Raw genomic sequence first — 23,517 nt, 5'->3', positions numbered from 1 at the left:
ACAGATAATCACAGAAATTTACACTATTCTTGGCTAAACCTTGATACATGAAATTAGGATTGTTTTAAAAGCTTGTATTTATGCAAAACTTTTATTTTTTAAACTTATACATTACAATAGTATATATTTTGACATATCATACATACATAGAGTAAAACTTCCCATTCCTGTGGTTGTACATCATGTGAAGTTACATTAGTTGTGTATTCATATATGAACATAGGAAAGTTATGTCAGATTCATTCTATTATCTTTCAAATTCCCATTCTCCTTTCTATCTCTCATAAGCTCCTGTCCAATCTGGTGAATCTCCATGTCCCCCCCTCNCACATTCTTGATTATTTCCTTTCTGTGAAGAGGATTTTTACTTTGATACCATCCCATTTATTGATTTCTTGAAATCAGGATGTTGATTCTTATATCTTTTTTTCTTATAAAACTCACTTTCTTCTATACCTGAGAGACACCAGTTTTGGTTAGGGTCTTCAATGAACAGGTCTCTTTGATATTTTTAAATCAGAATCATTCATCATTTTACATGTTCTATATCACATGCTAGTATTGTTACTGCATATAAGGAATGAAGGTAGATATTCATACTTCACTCCCAATTGAAAAGAAAAACAAGTCAGTCTTCAATGATTAAGAGAGACACCAGTTGTAAGACATGTGTAAAAGGCCTGTATCAAATTAAATTTTTATTTTATGCCTATGTTGCTAAGAGACTAAGGGTTTTTAACCACAAACAGGTGCCAGATTTGGTCAAATGATTTTTCTGGATTAAGATAATCATGTAGGTTTTTCTTATTTAGAATTTAATTTCATAAATTAATTGATTGATTTTTGAATGATAACCTAGTCTTGTATTCCTGGCATAAACACTTGGTCATGATATATTTGTCTATTTATGTGTCACTAGATTTTATTAATACATATTTCATTGAGGACTTTTGTATACATGTTAATGAAGAATATTGGTCTATAGTTTACATTATCTAGCAATGTCTTTGGTTTTGGTACCAGGATAACTATGGTCTTATAAAATGAATTGAGACTATGGTGCTCTTTCCTACTTTTTGAGAAAACTGTGTTTAAAGTATATGATTATATGATTTTTTTTTTTGTATCAGGGATTTAACTCAGGGGCAGTCAACCACTGAGCCACATCCCCAGCCCTATTGTGTATTTGAATTTAGATACAGGATCTCACTGAGTTGCTTATCACCTTGCCCATTGTAGTGGTTGGCTTTGAACTCATGATTCTCGTCTTTAAGCCTCCTGAGCTACTGGGATTACAGGCATGCACCAACATATCCAGCTGATTACATCTTTTTTAATTTTAATTTTTAACACCATGATTTGGTTAAATCAACATAAAATGAACTACATTATTCTCAAAGTATATAGATTTACAAATCCATACAAATCAAAATAATAAACTTATCCATAGACAATCTCTCTCTGTATCTCCATTCCCTAAGGCACTGACCACACATGTATAACTTTTTTTTAATTTCAGCATTATTTACTTTCCTTTATGTTGTTGTACATTTTAGTTGTTCACTCTATTTTTTTTATTGTTGAGTAGTATTTCATTGCACAGTCTTCCCAAAACTTGTGTATCCATTTGCCTATGGATGAAAAATATGGTCATTTCCAATTTGGATGTATTATGTATATAACTTCTATGAACATTCACATAAATGATTTGTATAAATATATGCTTTCACTTGTCAGAAGTAAACACATAGTAGAATAGATGTGTCACGTAGTAGGTACAGGATTTGTTTGAATTCTGTAGAAATTGCCCCATAGTTTTTCAAGAATATTGTACTGTTGTATATTTACACAGTACTGTATGACTGTTCCAGTAATTTCACCAACTCCTGGTTTAATCAGACATTTTGAAGACTAATGGTCAGGAATTTTGTAGATTGTCTTTCAATTTGCCAGATAATCTATTGAATTTAGGACATTTTAATAAATGTGTAGTGGTATCTCATTAATCTACATTTCCCTAATGGCTAATAAGGCTGAGCTTATTTCTATGTGCTTGTTCAAACATTCTGCTCAATTTTTAAAATGATCTATTAGTGTATTATAGTTATACATAATGGTGGGGTTTGTTTTGACATATTCATACCTGCTTGGCATATAATTTACTCCATTTTAGTCCCCAGTACTTCCTCTTTCCTTCCCATTCTCCCTTCTTCTGCTCCCCTCCTTTAACCTACTGGTCTTCCTTCTATTTATTGCTTTTCTTTAATTGGTGTTTTTATAGATTTACATAAAGGTTTGATTCCCTGTGATATATTCACATATGTTTATGGCACAATTAGGTTTCTTTTTATTTGTTAGTGATTGTTTTAACTTTTCATAGTATTTAAATTAAATATTTTACCAATATATGTTCTTAATATTCCACTTCAGGTTTTAGTTGTCATATATATTATGCATATTATAACACAATTTTAAGATATTCCCATGCATATTTTAAATTACTTCAGTGGAGAAAATAATATATTTTATTTCTCTGATATTTAGTCCTATTTTTCTATGGTAACTTCTTTTTTTATATCTAAAGTGTTAATTTTTATCTCCTAGAGGATGTTAATAGAAACGATTTGACATTTAAAAAAAATAATTTTATCAAGGGTCATCTTTGTGTTGGCAACTATTGACTTCCGGTTCTCTTTTTATTTGGTCAGATGAATATGCCAAGTAATTTCGGGTTGTATACTGTATAATTTGAATATTTTGTTTTGAAACACTGGTTCTGTAAAAATTCTCTATGAATGTTATTTTTTTTCCCTTTTTTCAACAAGCAATCAATCTAATGAATTTCCTGCTATAAATTCTATCCTGTCTACTGTGGGGGGATATATTACAATGTCAGTTTAGTTTTGTATCCTGTGTTATGATCATTGCTTCTCTCCAATGTGCACTTCAGGATAGTTCTTGAATTTTGGCAGTGGTTTATACTATAATTCAATTATTAAAGCCATTAATAAGATCTTTGGATATATATTGTGCATTCATATCTTGGAAAGGTTGTTAACTCATACACATATATATTAGATTGATTTTTTTCTGTACTTCCTCTCTATTCCCATAGACTTTTTTTCCAGGTACTTTTGGCTTCTTTGGTGATTGTATCTTCACATTCAATTGTGTAATGACTGGTACTTAGGCAAGTGCAGTCAAAGAAAAGAAAAGGAGACAATACAAGCTTTGTCTTCATACAATTGGTACTTCTTTTCTTTTTAATTTTAATATTCTTCTCCCTATTTACTGAGATAGGGTTATTTAGAATTTAGGTTTCCTCCTTTCCATGGTAGCAAGGATTTTCAATTTTTATGTAATTGGGGCAAGACTATGAGAAGAAAAGACAACCCTGAAACAATGAGGACTCTTTACTCTTCAGCTTACAGATGCTCATTTCCCTGTGTTCTGGCCAGGAAAAAATAAAAAAAGAAAACATTCTTAGAGATTGTAATGTTATATATATATATATATATATATATATATATATATATATATATATATATATTTCCTCAATTCTATATATTCTTGATTCTAGTCTTAGGGAAAAATGCTAGGGGAAAAATATCTCAACATCAGTGTATGAGTAGTTCAAGTTTTGACTTTGTTCACTCATTACTCTCCTTGGTATTTACAGAGTCCTTTTGGAGTTCATTTTTGAAATCTTTTAACAAATTTTAATTGAAATCATTGCAACGAATACTTGAAGTAGAATTATTTCATCTTGGCTAGTATTGAGTAGCTTTTTTTATTAACTTACTTTTACTATTTTGTTTAGTTGATTGGGTATTACTGATATACAAATAACTAGATATATATAATGTATACAACTCAATGAGTTTGGATTTATGCGTATAGCCACAATCAATACAACAAATACATCTATTACCCACAGAAGTTTCCTGTGTGTTTTTTGCTTTCTGCATGTATGTGGTAAGAAAACTGAACATAATATCTACCCTCCTAAAATTTTAAATGTACAATACTGTATTGTTAACTATAGGAACTAGGTGTACAGAAGATCTCCAGAAATTATTCATCATATATTACTGCAATTGTGTAATGTTGAACAATTTCCCCTTTTCTCTTTTGAACAACTACCATTCTATTTTCTATTCTTTTAATTGTTGCTATTTTAGATGCTTTTAAATAAGTGGAATTATGTACAATTTTTTTCTTCATCAACAAACTTATTTTACTTAGCATAATGTCTTCTTTCTTTTTTAAGATCAAATAATATTATATGCATATAATATTTTATTTATATAAATATGTAAACTGATAATGAAAATAAATTTATCCATTTAGCCACTGGTTATTTCTATATTTTGATTATTGTACACAATGTTACAATAAGCAAATAAACATGGAAACCCAGATATTGCTTTGAGATCCTGATTTCAATTCTTTTGGAAATAACTCAGATGTTGAATTCAGTTTTTTTTTCATTTTTGTGACATTGGGCATAAAACTTGTGCATGGGCCTCATGCATGCCAGATAAGGGGGCTAACACTGAACTATACCTCCATCCCTGTTGGTTTCATTGTTTTAATTTTTGAAGAATCTTCTCCTTTCTGTGTTCTTTAGAAGCTGTACATTTTATATTCCCACCAATATTATGCAAGAGTTTAATATAATTTAAGAAAAAATATGATAAAATTTTAAGCAATGTGCTAGCTCTGAAAATAGAGTATACATTAGACCCGGGTGCACAATTTCGTTTAGATAATTCAAGTTTAACTATTGAGAATTACATATCTTCTCTATAAAGCCAATGCATTAATTATTTTAACAGTGATGTAAAGTTTTAATGGCATTCATAAATATTCTACATATATAAAATAATATAAATTGCAAAAATAGCTAATATAATAGTAAGAATAAGCTATAAATGTTTTAGTATTGAAATTTTTTCTTTTCCATCTCAAAAAGTATGTTTACGAGATTGAATTTAGTAAATCAACAAAGAGATACATAAGTTTAATATTTAACATCATATGAATAACTGCAAATAAAAACAAATGGAAATGTATATATTTTTTCTTCATCACCTCCAGGTAGTATGAAAAAAGTTTGAAGAGAGGAAAAACTACATCTTTATTATTTTATATTATTTTGTACTTATTTAAATTGTGTTGCTGTGCTCATGTATTCCTTTCATTATTATGAACAATATATATACACACACACATATATATGTATGTTTCCAAATATAAAGTAGCAATAAAGGTAAACAGCTGTGAAGCAGAGGGATAAATGTGTTTTCATTTTTGTTGTTTTTCCTGGGGACTTTAAGAGAAAGTTTCACAAAACAGCATGCAATAAAAAGAAGTCCTTTTTTTTTATCACAACCAATCTGAATAATTAAACAAACTTTTTTCAAGTTTTATGTAAGCTTTGTGGGAAATGACTCCTATGAGACTTTTGTGAGAAAGTTTAAACATGTTTTACTTTCAGATAAAGTAATTCATTTAACATTATTTAAACACCTATTAAAGCTAATCATTATACCAACTAATCATATTGACATGATGAAAGAAGTCACAGTCTTTGGACTTGATAAGTTTTCAAATAATATGGTGAGAGAGACAGCTGCAAAACTCTCAAAAATGTGAAGTTCTGTACCAGAAAAACAAACAAATAAAAAATAAAAATATATGCTATATTTTGACAAGAGGAGCTGAGGTACATTGAAAAGAAAAACCCTGAATGATAAGTAGGACCTCAAAATGGGAAAGCCAAGTCTTTCTAAGGGGTGGGAAACTAAGATGAACTTTTGGTTGTAATGCATGAATAGGCAGAGATGAACGAACGTATAGTAAGCAGAGATTGGTTGATTCATAAAGAAAAAGTAATCAAGCTAGAGGCTTGGTTTTATCCTACCAGCAATAAGTATTTATTAAAGCATTTAACTATAGGATTAATAAATTCCAAATATCATGTCAGAATAATTATATGGAAAACCATATTACATATGGATTTTGTAGAAAGCGACCTGAGGCAAAGATGCAAATTATTAAGTTATTGTATTATTTAGTTTCTGCAATTTGATGTTGATTACAAAGATTAAAAGAGTCCATTGAATCTTAAAAGGCTAAGAAGTTAAATCAGAAATTTTATTTTTTAGTTTCCTGCAATATTTTGTTTGGTTGTTTTCATCTTTTTCATCTGTCATAAGGAAGAAAATAACATTGTCCAGTAAAGAATCATGACATATATTTTCAAAAGAAAGACTTACGTCTCACAGAAGCTATTGGATTTGTCATTTGTGCCCAGTGTGTACTTCAGTTAGCATGATAGACACTTAATCTCCACCAGCATCTGGAAAATTATTTTAGCAATAATTTAATTTCCAATCTCATATCTAAGATTCTGTCATTCTTTTTTTCAAACACTATATCTAGACATTGCAAAACATTCCTCTACTTTGATATAATGCTCCTCTACTACAGTATAAATGTCATATTAATAAAAATTGCTTTCTTATGTCAATTTTGTCAAATTCATAGGTATTTTAATGATTTACTTATTTGGGGCAAGTAGATCAGGTTTATGGCTAACACGGTTTGGGTTCCTGGGCTTCACTTCCTTGAATTTCACCACAGCGTTGATAACTTGGACATATGAACTCATAGTCTTAGTGTCTCTGGTCTGCCTCTTGAAGCCCTACTTTTTGTGCTTTTTGGTAAAGTACATGTTCCTCAGGAAGTTGCGGACTACTCCCATAGGTGATATCTTTGTGATGAGGATCTTTGATAACTGTTTCTCTTATATATTTGGGATTGGTGGTGTGCGGTGTGGTTCTTGGATTTAGCCATGTCTACACAAAAACTTGTGCCTCCCAGAGTACCTGTGTCTCAAAGAGGAAAAGTGACACTTGTATTTTAAATTGTGTATAATTGCCTTAATAACCAAAATGTTATATTTTTTTTAGAAAAAATATCTTAGCATCGTTCTTTATTATTTGTGTTTAATTGAGATCTCTTTCCAGCAGACAATAGGAAATTGCCACTCATGATATCATTTGATTCATTATCATTTCAAATGAAGTAATCATTAACTTTTTAAAAATGTACTCTTTATTGAAATACAAAAATTTCCCCACCCTACATGTATTTGTTACTCCCAAATTTCTGAATACATGAGAACTTGAGATGCAAAATAAAACCCACATAGAAAATTTGACTCTTTGTTTACTATATTAATTTTCTATACTGAAATTCCCCCAAATTAGAAAAGACACTAAGTGTGAATCCCCAAATCTTACTTAAAAGCTATTGGAGTTTCTGTAGTCATCATGAATCACTCTAATAGGGTAACATTCTATCAGTTATGACATCAACACATTTGAGTTCACTTGGTATTTCCCAAAGAAAAAAATTTTATTTTGAGATAATTTCATGTGTTTTTTTCTCATTTTGACTCAACTGAATTTCAGTGCAAATTCTAATCTGAACAAATAAACACTTGAAATTTTTCCTGGATGAGGCTTATCATTAACTATCAAAATCATCTTTTCCATATACTATTAAAAATTCCATCATTTCCATTATGAAGAGTCAGAAGTTGTATTTGTGCGATTGTGAAAACTCAGGACCATCTTGAGCCAGAGACTAGTGTTAAGTCAATTTAATGGTCACTGATGCAGATGCACAAATTTACATTTCAGGAGATCAGGCAACATCTGTTTTGCAAACTCCGGTTAACCAACAAATCCATTTTGAAATATATCTGTGAATGTTTAAAACCCTCTCATATTTTATATATTTATCTTTATTAAATGCTAAAAGACTTCTTAAAAGAGGTCCATAATCTATTGAGTTTAACATTACATGGATAAAAACACAGCCTGAACATGGAGTCACTTTTTCTTGCTATGGTATTATTGAAAGTCAGTTTCTTTTAAGTAAGGAGTCAAGAAACTTTCCTGTATTAAAAGATCTAATAATTTTATAAGATTCAGAGATGTCTTACTTCCTACAAATACATCTTCCTTAATCAGTGATTTCAGACATATAGAGAACTCCTGGAAATTCACCTCACCTCAGGCATATCCCAAATCATTTATAATCAATAATAGTTGATGACATTATAGGCAATTGAAAACAAAACTGACCAAGATTAACTCATGAGTTTTAAAGTAGAAAATGTGAATTAAGATTAGAATAATAAAATCAGAGCAAGACAAACAATTGCCATAGACTCATATTACCTCAGAAAGAGGTATAGTAAATAATAATAATAATAATAATAAAGAAGTATCTCTATCACCATGTCTTCAGCTTTCTATTCCATGCTTCTCTATGTCAAACATTTTTTAAATGCAAACTTAATTATATTCTGTTTAAAATTTGCTTCAGTATATATTTTTTACTTCTGCTGCTGTTATTATTTCTGCTAATTCAATTTAAGCTCATGTAAACACATAAAAGTAAAAGCAAAAGGAAATTTCCCCCTCACAATTGTCATCATTGGTCAAACACCCTAGAGATCATCACTTTTAAGAGTTTCCACAAATCCTTCTAAATATGTCATACACACACACACACACACACACACACACACTTATATGATATAAGAATAGATTACATAGGTATGTGTATGTATATATGGATATGAGATTACAGGACAGATTAGATTCCTAAATCAGATGACCACAGTCATAGATTTTACCCAGTAAAAATATTTTTAAGTAATTTTAAGAATACAAAAATAGAGCTTGGATATTGATCATCATAAAAGTTCCATGCAATAAAATCTTAGTAAACAGGTGGGAACTACTGGGATGTAGTAGAACCTTTTGGAGATGGGACTTAGTTGGAAGAAATTAACTCATTGGGGATGTGCTCTTGAAGCAAATATTGATACTCTGGCCCCCTTCTTTTTCAATCTTTGCTTCCCCACCACCATAAGAAACTTTGGTCTTCCATGTGCTCTCTTGGTGATACCCTGCCTCACCATAGGCTTACAAGCAACAGGCCAACTGAACATTATTGGAAACCTCTGAAATTATGAGCCAAAATAAACCATTCCTCTTTTAAAAGTGATTAACTTAGTATTTTGTTACAGTAAAAAGAAAGCTGAAGCAGTCTACAAAAATATGCTTTGTTTGCATACAGTAGTTTTGGTTTGTTTGTTTTTAATTCAACAAGAGTTATGGCAATAAGAATCTCTAAAATAGTCATAGCCAGGGCAGTCAGAGAGATGATGATCACATAGCCAAACTAAGTAACTACAATATTTGAAGGCCCAGAAAGCAAAGATTTATTTCTAACTAACTTCTTTGACACTTACAACTAATCACCTGTAGTTACAATACATTAGAAGTCTGAACTTTGGATGAAAGAATAGGTATGTAACCATCAAAAAACTACCAGAAGAAGCAATTGTATTGGAACAAAGGGAAAAAAATGCTTAGGTGGCAGGACACCCTAGTAAAAATTGGCAAAAACTTTGTGTTAAGTAGTCGAGAGTGGTAATATTAACTTAACAACTAGATAAGCACCAGGTCTCCCACAAATATTATTCTTAATGTTCTATAGGGGAAAGTGCTTTGAGATATTTTCTGTTTTCAGAAATGCTAAAATGGAGCCAAAAATACATTATTAAATATTTAAGCTTAAAAATTTAAAAAACGACTCTTTCAATTTGTCTAGTAAATATTTCTTCTCAGTCAGATTGAATGTGAAATATTAGTTTTAAATTTTCAGAGAATGTTTTTTTGTGACAGGTGAACATTCAATCATTTTAGATTACCTCTAACTCTTCTGCTTTTAAAATGAATAATACATACAGGAAAATTATGCAAATTTATCCATGCTCTCCATGCAAAGAGAAAATTTCACCAAGCAATATTAAGTGACATGCATGTAGTGGCTATGTATATATAAGCAAAATTTTTATACAGAAGTTATTGACAACAAAATTAATGTTAATAGCCACATAATTTACTTTTTATTTTTATTAATTAATTAATTAATTATTATTTTTTTGTACAAGGGATTGAACCCAGGGGCACTTAACCACTGAACCACACCTGCCTCCCCCCACATTTTTTTCCTTTTATTTTTATTGCTGAGGCTGACTTTCAACTCACCTCCTGTCTCAGCCCTGAGGTGCTGGAATTACATGTGTGTACTACCACACCTGGCATAATTTACTTTTTAACAGTGATTTTCCACAGGTCTTAAAAATTTAAGCACTAAATAAAATAGTATAAATGTTTGGAAGTAAGTTTTTCACATTTGAGTCTTAACATCTAAAAATTTTTTTCTAAATGTATCAGATATCCAGCCATTAATTCATATGCTGTTCCACTTTAAATAGTTCTGCTTTCTGAAAATTCATATTGAAAAAATTAAAAAAAAGGATCAATCTATGGTAATGAATTTATTTCAAAATGTTTTATTTATTTAAAAAAAAAAAGATTTTCATTTGCACTGCTGCATTCAGCAGATGGTGGGGAACACAGGGAGTGGGACAAGAGGTTAAATGGCAGAGACAGATCAGCCTTCTTACACAGAAGATAACTGAAAAGGTGGTCAACAGCTGGGGACAGGGCAGTTTGAGTATCACTACTCAGGGAGATGAAAGATTTTGTGCATCAAAGCCTTATATCCCATGTGCTGCTAAGAATTGATTTTAATTCCATGTTTTGGCTTAAGTTTTAAGACTTAAGTGTGAGTTTTTAAGAGGTGAAAACTCTGCTTTGGTTTTTTTCCCTACTTTTTTTTTTCTCTCATTCAATTTATGTTATTGCCTTTATCTTAAAAAATAATAAGATCCAGGCTCAGTGGTGCAGACCTGTAAGCCCAGTGACTCCAGAGATCAAGGCAAAAGGACTGCAAGTTTCAGGCTAGTCTGAGCAATTTAGTGAGATCTTGTCCCCCCCCCCCCCCAAAAAAAAAAAAAATTAAAAAGGGCCAGGAATGTAGCGCAGTGGTAGAGACCTGTGGGTTGAATCACCAGTATGAAAATCATGATAATAATGATAATAATAACAACAATAAAACACTATAAAAGTGGTTGAGTTGAATCATATGATCCCAGAATTATGTAGGGGAGGTGTTCATTCTGACTGACTCCACATGACTCCTGCAAAGGAACAAACAAAAAGACTCATGGCAGATCCCCAAGGAAAAAAAGTGCTACTGAAAATTACTTTTAAGTGTAGAAATTTTCAGGAGTCTAAATGTGGTGGGTAAAAATGTAGGCAGAAGAGAAGTAGCTGTGAAATACAAAATTAAAAAAAAATAAAAACATTGGTTTATCACATTTAAATGATTCACTATTTTAGACCCTCAGAAATGTTCCAGCACATCATAGAGTGATAACAATGAGTGTCACTGGCATATCTTTGCTCCTTCATAACAATCATACCACCGAATCATGATTATTTTGTTATAAAATAAAGCAATATTTGGAAAAGGGAGTTTGCAACAAAGAAAATGTACTTGAGGATATGCATTTGTATTTGCTCCAGAGTGCCATTAAATATACTTCAGCACATTCTTTTCCTATATGAGAGAAATGTATTTTTTAAAAAAGTTCAAAAATAGTATAGAAAGTAATCTGTTTGGTTAAGTATGTGCACTTTAATGGCTTACCTCAATTTAATCAGAGGAATGGGTTATTCTTAGGCATAAAATCTAGAATAAAATTTGAAAAATATCCCAAACCTGTAGTTCCCAACCATCCAAGACACATTCCCACAATCAAACACCTAAGGATTCTAGAAAATAATGTTTCACAAATAACACTTTACTGGGATTTCACTTGAAGATTCACATAGTCTAAAATTAAGCTATAAAAAAATGTAGGTTAACCACAACAGCTGCTGCATACCACAGACATTTAAAACACGAATTTATAGAAGATGAGTCAGATAAGGCTTGACAATCCGAACCAACCTAAAAGTATCAAGAGCAACATCTCCCCTCCTCAATTGCCAGAAGCATTACATCTGAGACATTGAGAGAAAGGAATAAATCCTGTTTGTTTTTATTGACTACTTTATTTGAAATTTCTTTAATTATACCTTTAAATATACCACTGAAAACACTGAGTAAGCATGTTCAATAAAACATTTAATAGTGTGTGTCCTAATTTTGTCAATTTCTTTTTGCAGTATTTACTGTGGTAGAAAGTCATACACTTACGATGTAGAAGAATAAAGATTACTGAGAATTAAATTATCAAAGTCACATGAAAAGACATATAGAAATAATTTTGAGCTCTGTAAAATGAAGTGAAGTAGTCATCATCATATTATGAAAATTTTCAAAGTCAGTTAGAACTCAGAATATTTACATGTAGTGTTTTGTGGATAGAGTAGTAAATTTGTATTCTTTTTATATAAAGAATGTTTAATAATTTTATATAGAATAAATAATTGTACATTGGTGTGAGGGGGATTATTCTGGATGCTGAGATAAAGAGTTTTTTAAGATCATTATTAAAGTGCTATTTTTTCAAGGGGATTAACACACAGAGTAGTCTCAGAATTTCTCCTGGTACTGGATCTCAGCACCATTATCAGCGATTTGGACAAATAAAACCTTTATTCTACTTGTCTAATTTTAAATGAGTCAAAATCATGATTCTCATCACGTATACATTTAACATGTGTCAATGATGTTTATTTAACCATTAATTAATGAAGGAGCCAGCTAGATAATAAAGCTGGTTTAAGCAGAAATTTGAAGAATTATGCAGTTAAACAAAACAAATCTGATATAAATTTACCATTGATAAACTTTTTTTTTAAAAAACTATGTTACAGGGCCCGAAATCTGTAACACTTTTGGTTGTCTTTTCTATCATATGTTTTTGTAGATATAAATGTGAATTCTTATTGGGGAGTTCTGAGATATATCAAAGTCATATTTGTTATCCTGAATAGGTAAGTACTCCTGAATAATGCTATTAAGAATATTTAATGAACTAGAAATTATCTTCATGCTTTGTTTCTGAGTTTCAAATTTTTTTCCTTGGTAATGTTGTCTAGATATCTAGTGCAGTGAGTTGTCTTATAAAGAAAGGAGCACATTTCTGACCAATTTTAGAATCAGTATTTGGGCCATGCTAACCCTAGTTACTCAGTGGGAGAGAATAGAATAGCTCTGCTAGGATGAATATACACCTGTAGGCAATTGAATGTCATGAGATGCTTGCAAACTGGGGACTGAAAGCAAACATTATTGATAGAATCATGAGATTTAAAAAGATTAATGGGGAATTTTGTATATTTTCCTTAAAATTTCAGAGAATGAATGGTTAAAATATAAGCCAAAAAGAGTGATCCTTGAAAGATTCATAATGCACTCTGAATTTTGCTATACAAACTATTTAGTTGAACTTTTAAAAAAGGTACATAAAATGGGTTATGCAAAATATTCCATGATTAAAATGCACTAGTAACTGAAAGTATTTCTAAGATGCATCTTTTAAAAACTTTCCTTTTTAAGTTAAAAATTAGAAAACCTAGTAATTGATTATGTAGAGTCAAGTAAAAACTTAGGGTTAATTTTGAAGTTGGCTGGATGAGATAACATTAAGTAAAAAAATTGTGTATATTTTAATAATAATGAATCTTCACTTATAAAACAGCTTATGAAAATTTCCCCTGATTATTAAGTGAATTAAAGCAGTCTTTTTAAACTAACTATATTTAATTTTATGTCTACATTACAATTTATTTCAAAATTATTTTAAGAAATAAATCAGTTTTAATAAAATCCAGCAAACTTAATAATGTAAGCTTTGCCTATGAATCAGACTGTAAAACTGAGTTGTGTTAATATTTTAGTGACTATGAATTCTTAAAGTGACATATAATGAACAATATTCTAAGTGTAATAATTTCAGAACTGGTTGGTAGCAACTGTAAAATTTAGATATCATGATTTTCTTTTCTTTTTTTGTGGTGCTGGGAATTGAACCCAGGGCCTTGTGCATGTGAGGGAAGCACTTTACCAACTGAGCTATATGCCCAGCCAAAGAAATCATCATTAAATGCTCAAAATTTTATTTATAATTTTTAAAAATCACAACAAAATGCTAGATAAAGCCTACACTCACATATCACACAGTCTTATTCTCATAGTAGCAATATTATGTGAATTGGATATTAATATTTTTACTCCAAGAAACTGAAGGCTGACTAACTTTCTTGAAATTTTTGCTCTACCAACCAAGGAAAAACCAATAACAAATTTTAAAAAGCATTTCACAGATTCTAAATATATTCTTTACTTTCTCAATAACTTTGAGAGAAATAAAGTGACTCATAGTTTTCCTTTAGAAAACCATTTTCATTTTAGGTAAAGCATTGAGAGATTTAAGAAAAACTAATAATCATACACAATTCACTCCCAGTGATGGGACTGTTCATGTTCTAAATAGAGGGGTATTTTTGTATTCATGGTATTTAAAGGGAGAATATTCATGCCATTAGGGCTCCTGCTGCAAAATGCTTTTTCAAAAAAAAATACGATTTTAATATGGACATTTGGATTCATTTTCTACGCATACTTTGCTTGCCTTTAGCCAAGTTTCTTGCATATGTATATGTGTGTGTGTGTATTTTTTTTTCTTTTAATGCAGCTACCATTGGTATTTTGCTGCAAATATATTCTGTAGTGAAAAAATGAGCTCCTAATGTTTTTCCAAACTAGAAAAGAATTACATGTAGTTTCAATTTTGTTGAATTTTCCCCAAGATATCAAATGCTTACAATGGTTTGTTTCATATATGCCAAAAAATAATAATAGGAAAAAACTTTTAATAGAAATTTATGAAGAATGAACAGGGAATTAGAAAAATAGCTATTTGTAAGTTAACGTTTAGTACTTTGTGAAATGAAGGCACATTCTTCCTGTACACACTTTCCATAACTCAGAATGATAATCAGTAAGATTTCAAAGATTATACTTCATAATGACTAAATGACTTTAAAATTTCAATATGTTAAGAAAAAGTGACTACTGCATTATATATCTATGCAATTGTGTGTATGACAGACTATCAATAAAATTTGTTATGTTTCTGTTTGGATGAATAGCTTTGAATAAACTGTTGGTAAACAAGTACATAAAAATAAATGGGTCATATCTTTATAAACTGACATTGCATGTCAAAATTTTAATGTTGAAACTAAATTTGAATTTTATTTCTTCAAATTATTCAAAGGAAAAATAACTATACTTGACTATGTTATTATAAGTTAGAAATGCACTGGAAAACTCTTATTTTTCTGATGAAGCAGAGCTGAATGAATTAGCCTCTGGCTCTCATTGGTTATAAGGACCACCTTTGCTACAATTCATGGACATTTCTTGCTGTTTTGCTTGAATTATGTGTTGATAAGGTATTTTCTTCTGTGTCCTCTCCTGAGATAATTTGTAATACACTGTTTTAAAACTTCACACATTTATTTTCTATATTTATCTTTTCTCCCCTTTAGTTTTTTTTTTTCCTCTCCTCTCATTAAAAGTGGAGTTTGGTCAACATGAGTTTGAGTAAGAATGGGGGGAAAAAAGACACCAATTGAATAGCATCTTGTAAGATCTTATTTCAGAGTTATCTGCCTGTTTTTCTTCAAGGGTATCATCTACTATCCTACCAGTGATTTAGGGCCCACTTTTCCTGCATTGGGAGCTTCTCTGTGGGGAGTTCTCTGAGAGCCCAGAGTCAGAATGTGGCAGATTATGAGTACATCTCTATAATGTAGTGGAGCATTAGCATTAGTAAATGGGATTATGTAGAACTTTCTGACATAAAAGTCCATTAAAAAAAAAGAGTAGCTTTTTTTTTTTCTCTTTCTCTCTCAAGAAAAGCTGGTTTCAAAAATATATAATAATCTGACTTCTGGAGCTCAAGCTTATGACAGAAGGCAGGCAAAGTGGACTGAATATGAACCAAAATTTCATACAGTTATGGCCATCACTAACAAGAAGGAAATACAGAAGGTGGAAAAACAAAACAAGGGGACAGAAAGAAAGACTGAGGAAGGAGAAACAAGGACAGAGAAAAATAGGTAAAGACAATGGAACATAAGAATCTTCATCTTAAAATACAGCAAGTGTATACCAATTTTAGCCTTCTTTGTAGTCACTACTAATAAATAGCTAAATTTTAAATTGAGCTTATTATATATCAGACAAATTGCTGTGTATTTTACATATGCTTACTCTAAGTATTTCTCAAGTACCAAATAGGATATGCTTACTGCTATGACTGTTTTAATATAGGGACCCTGGAATAGTGAGTTTAACCAACCTGTCCTGATGTGTTTACTGATGAACAGAGGACTTGACAAAGGTAGTGGAGCTCTATTGTACACAAAGTCTTAGCCTGCCTAGGTTACCATCCACCTCTGCACTATAATGCCTTGTAAAGCATTAGTTCCTAAATGCATTTAATAAAGGTGAAATTGTTTTTATTTTAGTAGCTTTATAACATACTTTGCATTAGGGAACGTGATGTCTCTAGCTTCCTGCTTCTTTCTCAGAATTGTTCAGGCTATTTGTGTTTTTTTATGCTTACATGCAACTTTTAAGATCTGTGAAAAATGCCATTGGAATCTTGATGGGGATTGCACTCAATCCGATCCCTGCGGGTAGTAAGGACATTTGATCAACACTAATTCTTTTAATTTATGAACACAGGATATCTTTTCATTTATTTACATCTTCATTTTGTTTCAATCAATGTTTTATAGTTTTCAGTATATAAACCATTCATCTTTTTGGTTATGTTTACTTCTAAATATTTTATTCTTTTTGATACTAATGTCAATAAGATTATTTTCTTAACATCTTTTTCAGAAAGTTTGTTAACTTATAAAAATGTAATTGATTTTTATATAGTACTTTTGTATCTGGAAACTCTATTGAATTTGTTTGTTATTTATAATAGTTTAGTATGTTGCAAAGCTCCAGTAAAAAGACACTATAACTGACATAACAATAGACATAATCCTGTGGAAAAGAGAATCCACACAGATACACATATGGCCAACTAATATCTAACAAGGCATCACAAATACACAATGGGGAAAGGATAATCTCCTCATTATACAAAAAAAGTATTGCAAAAATTATATATCCACATGCAAAAAAGTTAATGCAGATCTTTGTCTTACACTATATACAAAAATCATCAAAATGAATTAAAGGCTAAGAGTATGATCTGAAATTCTAAAACTCCTAGAAAAGAAAAAAACATATTGAGATTATACCTCATCATTAATCTTGGAAAATTCCAAAAGCACAGTGAAAACAAATAAGTAGGGCTATATGAAACCAAATATTTTTATTTGCAAGACAAAGAAAAGCAATCAATACAATGCAAAGGCAATAGAAGATATTTTTTATCTTTATACTGAATAAGAGATTAATATTTTAAATATAAGGTCCTTATACAACTCAATAACAAAATTTCAGACAACCCAATTTAAATAGGTAAAAGATGGAAATAGACATTTCTTCAAAGAAGATATACAAATGGTCAATAGGCATATGAAAAGCCTGTCACAATCATTAATCATGAGAAAAATGCAAATCAAAACCATAAGAAGATATCACCTTGTATCTGTTAGGATAGCCATTATTGTAAAGACAAAAAAGAACAATTGTTGCTGATAATATGAAGAAAGGGAACCACTGAACACAGCTGATGGAAATGTAAACTTGTACAGCCAAAATGAAGTACGGAGGTTTCTGAAAAGTTAACGTTGAACTGTAGTAATCCTACTTCTGCGCACATATTCAGATGTATTAAAATCAGTATCTCAAAGAGATGTCTGTTCTCTCATGCTTGCTGTAGCCTTATTCACAATGGTTAATATATGGAAACATGAAAGCAATGGACACATCAATATATTGAATGGATTCATATAATGGAATACTATTCAGACATGATAAGGAAAGAAATCCTGTCCCTTGTGATAGCATGGGTGAAACTGGGAACATGCTAAATTAAATAAGCCAGACATAGAAACAAAATTACTATGTAATCTCACTTACATGTTCTTTCTAAAAAAATCTGAACTCATAGAAGTAGACAGTAGAATAGTGGTTGCCAGGAGCTGGAAGGTTGGGGAATGGGGTGATATGTTCAGTTATAAACTGAATAAATTCTTGGCATCTAATGTGAAGCCTGGTAAGTATAGTTATTAATACTGTAGTTTTTACTTGAAATTGGATAAAAGAACATATTTTAACTGTCCTCAACACATGTGCATGCACACACACACACACACACACAATAGTAACTAAAAGCGGTGCTGGATATGTTAATTAATTTAACTGTGATAATTAGTGTATTTTATGTCAAATCATCATGCTTTTCATCTTGAATTAATACAATTTTATTTGTCAAGTAAAAGTTTAAATTGAAACAGTTATAAAGGAAAATACAGATTATTAAACTGCTTAAAATTACCTGTAATTCACATGAAGAAACGTACTGAGTAGTTCATACAAATGTACGAAGCAGACTAACCTACACTTATGACTTAAGTGGTTTATGGTTAACATAGGTATTTGGAATCCCTTTTAGAGACCCTCCCCAGTTAACAATTTAAATATCCTGAAACTACTTTTGTTGTTGTTGTTTTAAACATGTAATTGCTTTTTTTAGAAAGATGTTTTAAGTAGGTGATGGTTTTTGTTTTTGTTTTTTTAAACAGGATCCATTAAAGGTAAATTGAAAAAATGTTAAAAGAAGAAGAAAAAGAAGAAAGATAAATTGAAAGTGCTTTCCACTAGGGACTTTACTAGAACTTCGTGACTTTTTAGCTCATTAAGGATAGCCCATAGTTATATAATTTATATTTTATTAAGATACAATACATGAGGAAGCTGAGGCAGTAGGATCTTAAGTTAGAAGATAGCCTCAGCAAAAGTGAGGTGCAAAGCAACTCAGTGATACTCTGTCTCTAAATAAAATAAAAAATATGGTTGGAGATGTGGCTCAGTGCTGAGTGCCACTCAGTTCAATCCTTGGTACCCCCCGCCCCCCCAAAAAAAAACAAAGATAGGTTACACTTTATGCATTTACTATAAGAAATCCAAGGGGCTTTGTGGTCACATGACTTTCACGGGATACTTGTGTGCTATGCATTTGATTCAAGTGTTGACTCCGAAACCTGTGCCACCCAGAAGATAAGTGCAAGTTTCAAGCATTGTCTAATGCTGTCTTGGATGCTAAGAATTTCATGCTGCTATCAATAAACAAAAGTTCTTTTAATTTTTGATAAGCTTTATATTTAGAATGACTTTTGATTCTATTTACAAACATATTAGTGTAGATAAGCTTGTAATGAATGAAAAATTATGCTTATAATGAATAAAAAATATTAATGAATTATTACCTCAAGGAAATATTCATAATTCCTTCTTTTACCTAATGTCCTTTTTCTGTTCCAGAATCCTATCCAGAATATCAAATAGTATTTACTTATCAGTTCTCCTTAGAATTCTCAGGGCTATGACTATTTCTCAAACTTTCCTTGCTTTTGATGTCCTTGACGGTTTTAAGGAGTACGAGTAATGGTCAATTACTTTGTAGGATGTGTCTCCTATTGGAATTTATATGATGTTTTAATTTTGTTTAAACAAGAATTATTAGTTATCAGATGAAGACAACAGAGATAACCCGTCATTTTAATTGCATTATATCAAGGACTCATGCATGACTTGTCACTATAGATGTTAATTTGATGACCTGTCCAGGATAGTGTACTTCAGGTTTAGCTACTATGTAGTCAACCTTTTTGGTTTCCTTACTCTACTGTTTGGTAGTAAGTCACTATGCACAGCTCACACTTAAGCAGTGGAGAATTATGTACTCTCTCTTTGAGAGTAGAGTAGTTACATAAATTATTTGGAATTCTTCTGGAAAAGTTATTGTCTTTCTTCCCCATAAATTTACTTGTGCAATAATTTATTCATATCAACAAGGACTCACGGATATTTATTTTGCACTTTGAATTATACTCCCAAACCACTCTATTTTGTCACTCAGATTGTTCCAGGTTTTGGCTACTGAGGTTGGTACTGATATCATATGAGTATGGTTGGTTCCCACATCTCTTTCATATAATAAAATGGATATAAGTTGTTTTAAATAACTTTCATACTTCTTGACATTACAAGATGCTCCAGATTCATCTTGTATATTTTCTGCCCCAGTCCTAGAATCAATCATTTCTTTAAGGAAATGTGATTCTATTCTTGGAGAAAATTAGAAACAATGACATAGATGTTCAGTGTGCGTATTGCTACTGGCGAATCATTACTGCTAGACATCCTTGAGTGGCAGAGTTAAGGAAATACTGTGGCACACTAACTTATGAAATACCCACATCTAAAATATTTCTTTGTGTAACTACCTGTGTCTTCATTAAGTTAATCATAACTGTGTACTCTCTCCAAATCAAATCCATTAATACATGAATCCTTAAATATATTTGTCTAACAAGACAGAAAACTTAGCTAATTGTTTTTCTTGTTTTCAAAAAGTAAAACAGGTGTTACTTATGTACTTCTGTCAATTTTCAAAATTAATGTATCTTAATCAGAAGTATGTGTTAAAATATTAATTCAGTGTGTTGTAAGCCATTATTACTAAGACAGAAAAAGAGTTAGAAATTTATTTTTAATAATTGCAATTAAATTTGTTGAATTTTTTGAGACCAAGGACCTCTAGTTAAAAAAAATAACAAAACAAAACAGGAAAAAAGAAAAAAAAAACTCCAAACAAACAGAATGTTGTTTAGGAATTGAATTAGAAGGAAATACTCATTGAAATTTTTATATGATAAAAGTATTCCAGAGAATCCAATTTTCACATTATTAATAAATTGATAATTTATTTTTATATAAAAAATAAATCATTTAATAAAATGTTCTTAATTTTTTATTCTATTTCAGAAGTCTATTTTTAGGGAGAAATAGTAGTCAAAATAGTATTAAATGACCTCTTCTACATCTGAACTCTAAACCACTGCTTACAATAACCATGTCAGATTTTCAAATCTTAGTTGAACAACTTTGATTTTGATTCCAAAGGATCCAGAATTCCACTACAAATTTATGTCTTAAAAAAGTTAATAACACATAATGAGAGTAGAACTTTCACAATCCTGGATAAGTCTAAAGCTATGACTTTACTCATCCACTTATTTTTTTATAACATGGAGAAGATAATAATAAAATACTTCTTGTAGGAAGAAATTGAAAAAAAATAAATTATGTGATACATTACTTTTTTATGCAAAGTGGCAGAAAATCAAAGAAATCTATCTTCAGGGAAGCAAGCATGGTTTGAGGAACTAAAAAAGTCAGGTTAGATTCAACACTATTTTATTCTGAGGCTCCTACATCCTCATTTGGACTTTTTCCTTTGTTTCCTCTTTTTTTGACTGGCTTTCCAATTTCTTAATTCTTAGATAAGATTTTATCTATTTTATTATTTTTTTAACCAGATAGCTGAACAACTACAGTAATCTTAGGCTCAAATTGGTCCCAGCTTCAAATTGCAATGATTAAAAACTAAATGAATAAATAAACCTGTCTCATCCAAAGCAGACAGAATGGATTTTATTGTAAACCTCAAAATATGCAAAGTAACTTTAAAGGAAAATAGCTTACTGTATATGGCTATATCTATTTAGACACGATTTAAATTCATGTACTAGCATTGTGCTGTCCAAAAGAAAAGCCAGAGGTCTCAGGTTACTGACTGATGAGCACCTGAAATGTGGTTATTTCTGTAATCAAAGAGCTGAATTTCTAAAGTTAATTTTCATATTTGATGAATTTACATTTAAAAGTAATCCAGTTACTAGAAAACTTAGAAGTATTTTTGAAACAACTTGGGCAAATGAGTCTACTTATACAACACTCAATTTATTAAATCTAAACACAAATTCCTGATGGAAACCTAGTAGTATAGAAGTAAAATGTAAAAATATTTCAGATATTTTGTACTAATTAAAGAATGTATAATATCTCAAAATGTTTATATTGATTATGTAGTAAGTAATATTTTGGACATTGGGAGTTAATAAAAAATCATCATTACCAGATATTATACCTTTGATAGGAAATATTAACAAGTAAATATTAATTTATTTGTTTTTTCACTTTTAAAATATAGTTACAATTTAAAATTGCATGTTTTACATTATAATTTCATTGGACAGCACTGTTTAAAAATGATGTGTGATAGCTATCTTAAAACTAATTTTCTTTCTCCCATACCTGCTTCCTTTCTCTCCCTTTCCTCCATGAGATAAATTATTAAGTATTCATAAGTATGTAAAAATAGTCATCCATATTTTGTGTTCCTTAAATTTTCTTCCTGCTTCCTCATCCCACTAAGTACAGCTGCTTCCCCCAAGCATGCAGTATAATAACAGGCAACTAGATTTGTATTTGTATTTATTGACAACTTTCTAAATAATTGATACAGTAAAAAAATGATAAAAACAAATATTGATTTTATTTGCCTACAGTTTTTTATTTAAACCTCTCCTCCAAAAAAACAACCAGTATAGAAAAGAAAACCACAGCTGGAGAAATTATTTTAAAAAGATATTATGAAATTGATGTTTAAATGAAATTCCTCAATTTAAATTTGTCTCCAGTATTTCAATAGTTATAAAATTCACCCAAAGACCACTACCTCCCTCCCATTAGATTAGTCAACTATAATCAGACAGTTCTACCTTCCCAACAGGTAGAATACAATGAGGCAGAAAGTAAACTGCTTCTTTCTTTAAATTTTATTTATTTTTGGTATTGTTTTTGAATAAAAAAGTATCATATTATAATATTTGCCTTTTCTTTTTGGTTCAGAGTTCTAGGATTTTAAAACTTCTGTGGATCCTGTAGCTACCACCACAATTGAGACAAAATTATCACCACCATAAGTATCATTGATGTTGTCCCTTTTTGGTCACATTTAATCCATTCCTTACCTCTTTAAAAAACACTGATATATTGTCTATGACTATCATTTTGCTTTTCTCAAGAATGAAATATAAATTAACTGACATAATCTATAATGTCCTGATCTGGGCTTTTAAAATTCAGATTCATCCAAGTTGCTTCACATATCATTAATTTGTTATTTTGGTTCATGAATAGTCAGTCATCCGTGGATGTCCCTCAATGTTTATGTATTCATTTATAGGCTATTTAGACTTTTACAGTTTGGGGCAATTATAAATAGGGAAGTTTTTATGAAGTTAGCCATGTACTTACAATACAACCCAGGAATCCTTCTCTGGGGTATACACACTACAGAATAAGATTCATGTTAAAATACCTACACACAAATATTTTTTATTTTCAAATATCTAACAATTTTTTCATTATCTTTCAGTTACTCATTTCTAGTTGAGGTATAAATTATTTTGTAAACTTCAAATCTTTTAATTTTGTTAAGGTTTGTGTCCAGTTGAA

The 23,517-nt window shown here is 30.5% G+C and overlaps 1 long non-coding RNA gene across 1 annotated transcript; it reads right to left on the bottom strand.

Annotated features, from left to right (window-relative positions):
• Nucleotides 1–1,259: 1,259 nt before the first annotated feature.
• On the bottom strand, nucleotides 1,260–16,762 carry LOC125611840. Its single transcript, XR_007342074.1, has 3 exons — nucleotides 11,205–16,762; nucleotides 6,282–6,364; nucleotides 1,260–1,631 (listed from the first exon to the last, which is right to left on the bottom strand). It is a non-coding gene; the product is annotated as an uncharacterized LOC125611840 (long non-coding RNA).
• Nucleotides 16,763–23,517: the final 6,755 nt, after the last annotated feature.

This window comes from Marmota marmota, unplaced genomic scaffold, assembly GCF_001458135.2.
Source record: "Marmota marmota marmota unplaced genomic scaffold, marMar, whole genome shotgun sequence".
In the NCBI taxonomy this organism is placed as follows: Eukaryota; Metazoa; Chordata; class Mammalia; order Rodentia; family Sciuridae; genus Marmota; species Marmota marmota.
This window is presented reverse-complemented; position numbering and strand designations above follow the sequence as displayed.